We start from the raw sequence: 5882 nt of genomic DNA, 5'->3' as shown, positions 1-5882 counted from the left end.
GAGGTTGGCATAAGTTTTGCAAAATTAGTTGGAGTCAACTGTACAATGCTGTCAAATCCAGAGAAAGCAAAAATGGCAAATCCTGCTCCCATGACCTTCCTCCTTGGAATATGCCCAACTCTACAGCATCAGAAACCACAGCTACAAACAAGGAGAATGGTGGTAGGTTAAGAGGAAGAGAGAAGTGCAGAATGTACCCCCTCTCTGCTGCAGTCTTTTTGCCTGCAAAAGGCCAAATTGGAGCAGGGGAGATGTTCTTTAAATTGAATTAAATTCATCTTTAAATTAAATTCAACATTTTATTCTTCACAAAAAAATTCAACTCAAATTTTTTATAGCTTTGATATGAATGACGGGTTAAGAGTTGGTAAGCAGTTACCAGAAATCTCATGTTTAAATTCTGCATTTCATCTTGTACCTCTTTTGAAGTGTAGTATCTATAGTATCTTGATATTTAGATCAAAACTTCTGTTTTAACATTCTGTTCCACATATGAGAGAACAGTGCATATCAGCTCCAGAAACTCTGAGGAGATCATTGAGAGAAGATATGCAGGCTAGGTGTTGACGTGTAGCTAAAATTTTATTTAGTCATTTTGAAACAGAGATTAGAAGCAAATATGACAAAATTGTAAATATATTGCTCAATTTTAATGGTGGGTATGTGTAAGAATGCCCTGTCCCAACCATCTTCATACACACACAGTACATTACCGAACTTCTGGGTCCTTTATATTTCAGTGAGTAAAATAGTCTGTGTAATTTTAATTTGCATATCTCTTATTTATAAGTTTGGCTTCTCGTCTTTCCATATGTTTAAGAACCATTTTTCATTTTCTAGACACTTTGAAGTCAATTGATCCACTTGTTAATTTAAAAATTAAAGGTAGAAGTATATTTACTCTTCTGAGCTAACAATAATAAAAGATGTAAGAATGGAAAGTGGCCCCTAGAGAAAGGGACTCTGGGAGACTGTCACTTTGTATACACTTGTCTATCATTTGAAAAGAAATTGTACATATGAATCCATACTGCTCTGATAAAGGAAACAAACAAACAAACAGAGATCAGGCCATGCTGAACTTTCGATCAGCTATCTTATACTTTATGCTTTAGGGATAAAGTCTTACAATGCAAGCTCACATTGCTTGACATTGCTACCCAGCTCACGATTGTCAGTTACAGGCTCCAGAACAGAAGTCACTTCCTGGCAGGTGGACAGGATGGGGTCGGATGGGAGAGGCTGATACGTGGAAGCGGGCAAATGCTGAGAAACATCTCAGTGAGGGATCGTGTCTCAAACAGCTCTGCTCTCTGAATTGCCAGCAGTCCCTGCACGGGAAATCACGGGTCTGTCCAGTATCTTGATAAGCCTTGCCCAGCCACCAGTTTTCACTCCAGCTCCTGGATGCATCTCCTGATTGAGAGGATAGAGAAGTGTCCTCTGGTGTCACTCAATCTCAGAAAGACTCCCCTTCTGCCCAGGTCAGCTCTCTACCTCAACCAGGAGACTGGAGGAAGGTAAGGAGATATACCAGCACGAGTCTTATTCTCAAAGCCAGTTATGATTGTTGCTTTACGTTCCCATTTTGTGTTTCTTTTTAGGGTTCTACATGCTGGGGTCCTGGTGCATCCCTTACAGAAAGGCAGCTCTACTAGCATCTTAGGGTGCTTGCAACCCCAACTATGAGAGATCCCAATGGGGATCCATCTCTCCATCTTCTGATCCATCTCCCCATCTTCTCCCCTTCGTTCCATCCATCCAAACCTGCTGTCATGGAGAGCATGTGGCCTCTGGCATTACCTGAAGGAGCAAGGTAATGTGTGGCATTACTTGCCAGGGCTGAACTACTATTAACCCAGGTTTCACTGTTTGGCTAGCTTTGTAAAGCTCTTTTGTCTTGTGGATCTAGCAGATACCCAGGAGAAACAACCCAAATTGGGATAAGTGAGGGGTGTTTCATGAGGGAAGTATTTGCAAAGACGGGCAGGATTAAGGGGAAGTGATGGTGCCCCACACGGATGGAGAGGAGCTGCCCTGGCCAATACCCAGCCCAGCAAGGAGAGAGCCAAGCAATGGAAAGCCCACATCTTCCACTCCTGTTCTTGTCTCCTGCTATGTCCCAGTGGCTCAATTCAACCAGAAACAGGAAGGGCAGGAAACCCCCTGCAGAGGTACATGGAAGCCACCCCCTGGGATGCCAAACAGAGTAGAGAAGGATGGGAAGGAAGTGCTCATGGTAAATGGAGACTATCCTTCAAGTCTCCTCATCCTCCTCACAGTTCTGGAAAACATAGCTCAGCCTAGCCAGGTTGATGCTTTCAAACCCACCAAGTTGACCCCTTATCAACTTGGCACTTAAAAACACCTCATTGCAGCATAGTTAATTCCAAATAAATATAATAAAACAAAGTCAAGCTTCTCCCTAGCACATATACCTGCCCCACATATACTTGAAGCATACCAACCTTTTCCCCAAAAGAGGATACATCTTTTCATGCACTATTGACCATTTGTATCTTTTATAGACATGTCTGCTCAAATCGGCTATCCATTTTTACTGGGTTGTTTGTCTCTTTATATTGATTCATTGGAATTCTTTATATATGCTAAATAAAAATCCTTTGTACAGATTTATGTACTGCAAATATTTTTTCCCAGTCTGGGACTCGCCTATTCATTTTTGAAGTATCTTTAGGTGGATAGAAGTTTTTGTTTTTTATGAAGTCTAATTTATCAATTTTTTTCTTTTATGGCTAGTGCTTCATGCATTCTAAGAAACCTTTGCCCACAGCCAAGGAGACAAAAGTATTCTCCAATGTTTTCTTCTAACAGCATTATAGTTTTTGTTTTTACATTTAGAAGGATGACCCATTTCAAATTAATTTTTGGGACAGAGTTTGAGGCAGGGGTCAAGGTTCATTTTTCCAGTAGAGCTATCCAGTTGTTCTAGCACTACTTGTTGAAGACATTCTTTCCTCCCTATTGAATTATTTAATCCCTCTGGCAAAAACCACCTTTATATGTATGGGAATATTTCTGGGCTGTCTGATATGTTCTATTAGTCTAGTCCAGTAGTCAACAAACTACAGCTTATGACCAAATCCAGCTCATTGCCTGTTTTTGTACATAAAGTTTCAATGGAACATAACCCTGTCCATTTACTTAGATATTGCCTGTGGCTGCTTTCACACTATGACAACGGAGTTGAGTAGTTGTGACAGAGACTACATGGCCAAAAAGCTGTGATATTTACTACCTAGCCCTTTACAAAAGAAGTTTTCTGAGCTCTGGTCTATTCTTAAACCAATACCCACTGTTCTGATGACTAGCTTTGCTGTAAGTCTTAAAATCAGGTAGTGTATGTCCTCTAACTTTGCTTTTCTTTTCAGAATAATTTTAGCTATTAAATCTTTCATACTTGGATATAAATTTTAGAACAAACTTCTCATTTGCTACAAAAATCTTCATGGGATTTAAACTATGATTATGTTGAATCTAGTAATTAATTTGGAGATAATTGACATCTTGGAATAAAGAGTATTTGAATTCATGAACATTGTATATCCTGCTAACTATTTAGGTCTCCCCCAATTTTCCTCAGCAACTTTTTGTAGTTTCTACTATACAAATTTTTGGGACAGAGTTTTGTCCCAAAATCTTGCACGTCTTTTGTCAAATGAGAGTTTTATGTTTTCTGATGCTATTGTGCATGATATTTTTTACTTCCTTTTCTGATTGCTTATTGCTAGAATGTAAAAATACAATTGGGAACAAGATGGCCGGACAGGAGGCCCCTGACTTTCCCTCTTCTCATGAAGGATCAATTCCCTCTGAGAGAAATCCGGAAACAAGTTGAGTGACCCTACACACCAGGAGACAGGGAAAATGAGAACTTATTTTTGATCATGAGAATGAAGGAAAGAAAAAGAGAAGGAAAAGAAGAAGAGCTAGGAAGATGGCAGATGGCTGGCTGGGTACCAAGTAGGGCAAAGGCCCAGTGAGAAACCTCTAGTGAGAGAAAATGGACATGTTTATTTATAAAGAGAGTATTCATTTATGTGATGTAATATATGCCCTCTTCCCATGACCCTCACATTGTCAATGAAGTTTACACCACAGTTAACAATAAAGTGGGTAGGTTGGTGGGTGGAGGGGTAATTGTGTGTGTGGGTATGTGTACCTCAGGTTAGATGAGCTTCTCTCTGGGAAGATACACTAGAGAAAAAAAGAGATCAGCTATAAACCAGATTCTGGAGTCAAAGGTACATTAAGAATGTAAGGCCCCCAAAGACATCTGGTTTATGCATTACAGTATAAATTGAACATGAGGCCAAAAACTAAAGAAAAACATTCAGGTTTGGGGACAAAGTGATGCCAGGAATGAGACTGAAGTGCCAATCTTGCAAACTCCTTTATGGCCCTGAGTTTTATAGCAGTCAACATAAAAACCAAAGTCTTGTTAGTCACATATTCATGATATACAAATAAGCCACCTTTCCAGGAGAACAACAAGTGTACTTGGTCCTAGAGTGTACTTTGCCCCCAGGACACTCTTACAACAACATTCTCAACTACATCCTGACATCAGACACAAACACAAGCCTTGGAGCCAGCTACAGACCTGGAGCTCATAACTCATTCATTCTCCCTCTCTTGCAACTTTCACTACAGACTGTGGCCACCCAGGATCCTGGAGAAGCTGAGACAAGAGGGAGTGAATTCAGTATGAGAAGCAAGTGGATCCAAAAGCAAGTGGTGTGAGAGGTGGACTGTAGCGGGTGCTGTCAGAATGCCTGAATTCCTTTTTCCAGTTTGTTGTTCTCATCCCCTAGCTGCCAACTGAATTCCTGCTAACAGCTCACACTTGGAATCCACCAACCAATTGTCCTTGGGGGACCGGAGCCACCTCCAACCCAGGCTGCCTGTAACGAATGACTGCCCAGTGTTGGCGCGTGTACAGAAGCCCAGCTCCCTTGACCCCAGATGGGACAAACTCTGGTATAATTTACACTCCAGAGCTCCCTGTATGATCATGCCAAGGCTAGACTTCACTGAAATCAGATTCTTGCTCAGCCTCTTCCCCTTCTGCATCTGACTTTCCCCATTCCTCACAGGTTTCTCCTGAGAGCACAGGAATCCCCACGTTGGATTCTGCTTCTAGAGATCCTGACCTGAGACTACAAACTGATTTTGATTTCAATGTGAACACAAAAATTTAAGTGAAACTTAAATTGAAGTAATGACCAGTGCAATTTGAAAGTCATCCTCTAGACCACTGAGTCCCAGCCCTGTGATTGAAATCACCTAGCAGATTTCTTATAATGTCATTTCCTAGGTCCAATCCTAAGACCTCCTTAACCAAAACTCTGCAAGTGTGACTTAGGAGTGTCCATTTTTTTTAAGTGCTCCTTGTATTTATGGTTATTAAGGTTTTGGAACCCATTCGTTTAAACAAATCATTTGCATTGGATGCTATCAATATACCTCTATATGACCTTGTGAGATGTGCAAGATGAAACTTTGAGGTCGCTCCCAATACTACATGTCTGCAATTCAGTTAACTATTCATGATAAACCAAATCCCTTGCTCGAATAAAGAAGTGATCTTGATTTTAAATCAAACTGAAGATGATTATTTACTACAAATGTAACAACGTGAAATTTGACATAAAATGCTTAAATATCATACAGGTTTAATTGATTACATTTTACAAAATGGTAATGATCCTTTTTATTATATAAATTATACGTGATCCTATACTGATTAGAAGAGAGTAGGTAATGCTGCGGTAACAAACACCACCGAAATCTCACTGATATAACAGTAAAAGTTTAGTTCCTTTTCATACAAAGTCCACACAGCATGCCTGGGCACCTCT

At 40.3% G+C, this 5882-nt stretch overlaps 1 long non-coding RNA gene across 1 annotated transcript; it reads left to right on the top strand.

The window, feature by feature from the left end:
* The first annotated feature begins 387 nt into the window (after window positions 1-387).
* LOC130684891 (uncharacterized) lies at window positions 388-5625 on the top strand. The gene is made up of 3 exons (XR_008999254.1): window positions 388-1520; window positions 3753-4133; window positions 4675-5625. It is a non-coding gene; the product is annotated as an uncharacterized LOC130684891 (long non-coding RNA).
* The last annotated feature ends 257 nt before the right edge of the window (window positions 5626-5882 follow it).

Source organism: Manis pentadactyla, chromosome 9, assembly GCF_030020395.1.
Source record: "Manis pentadactyla isolate mManPen7 chromosome 9, mManPen7.hap1, whole genome shotgun sequence".
In the NCBI taxonomy this organism is placed as follows: Eukaryota; Metazoa; Chordata; class Mammalia; order Pholidota; family Manidae; genus Manis; species Manis pentadactyla.
This window is presented reverse-complemented; position numbering and strand designations above follow the sequence as displayed.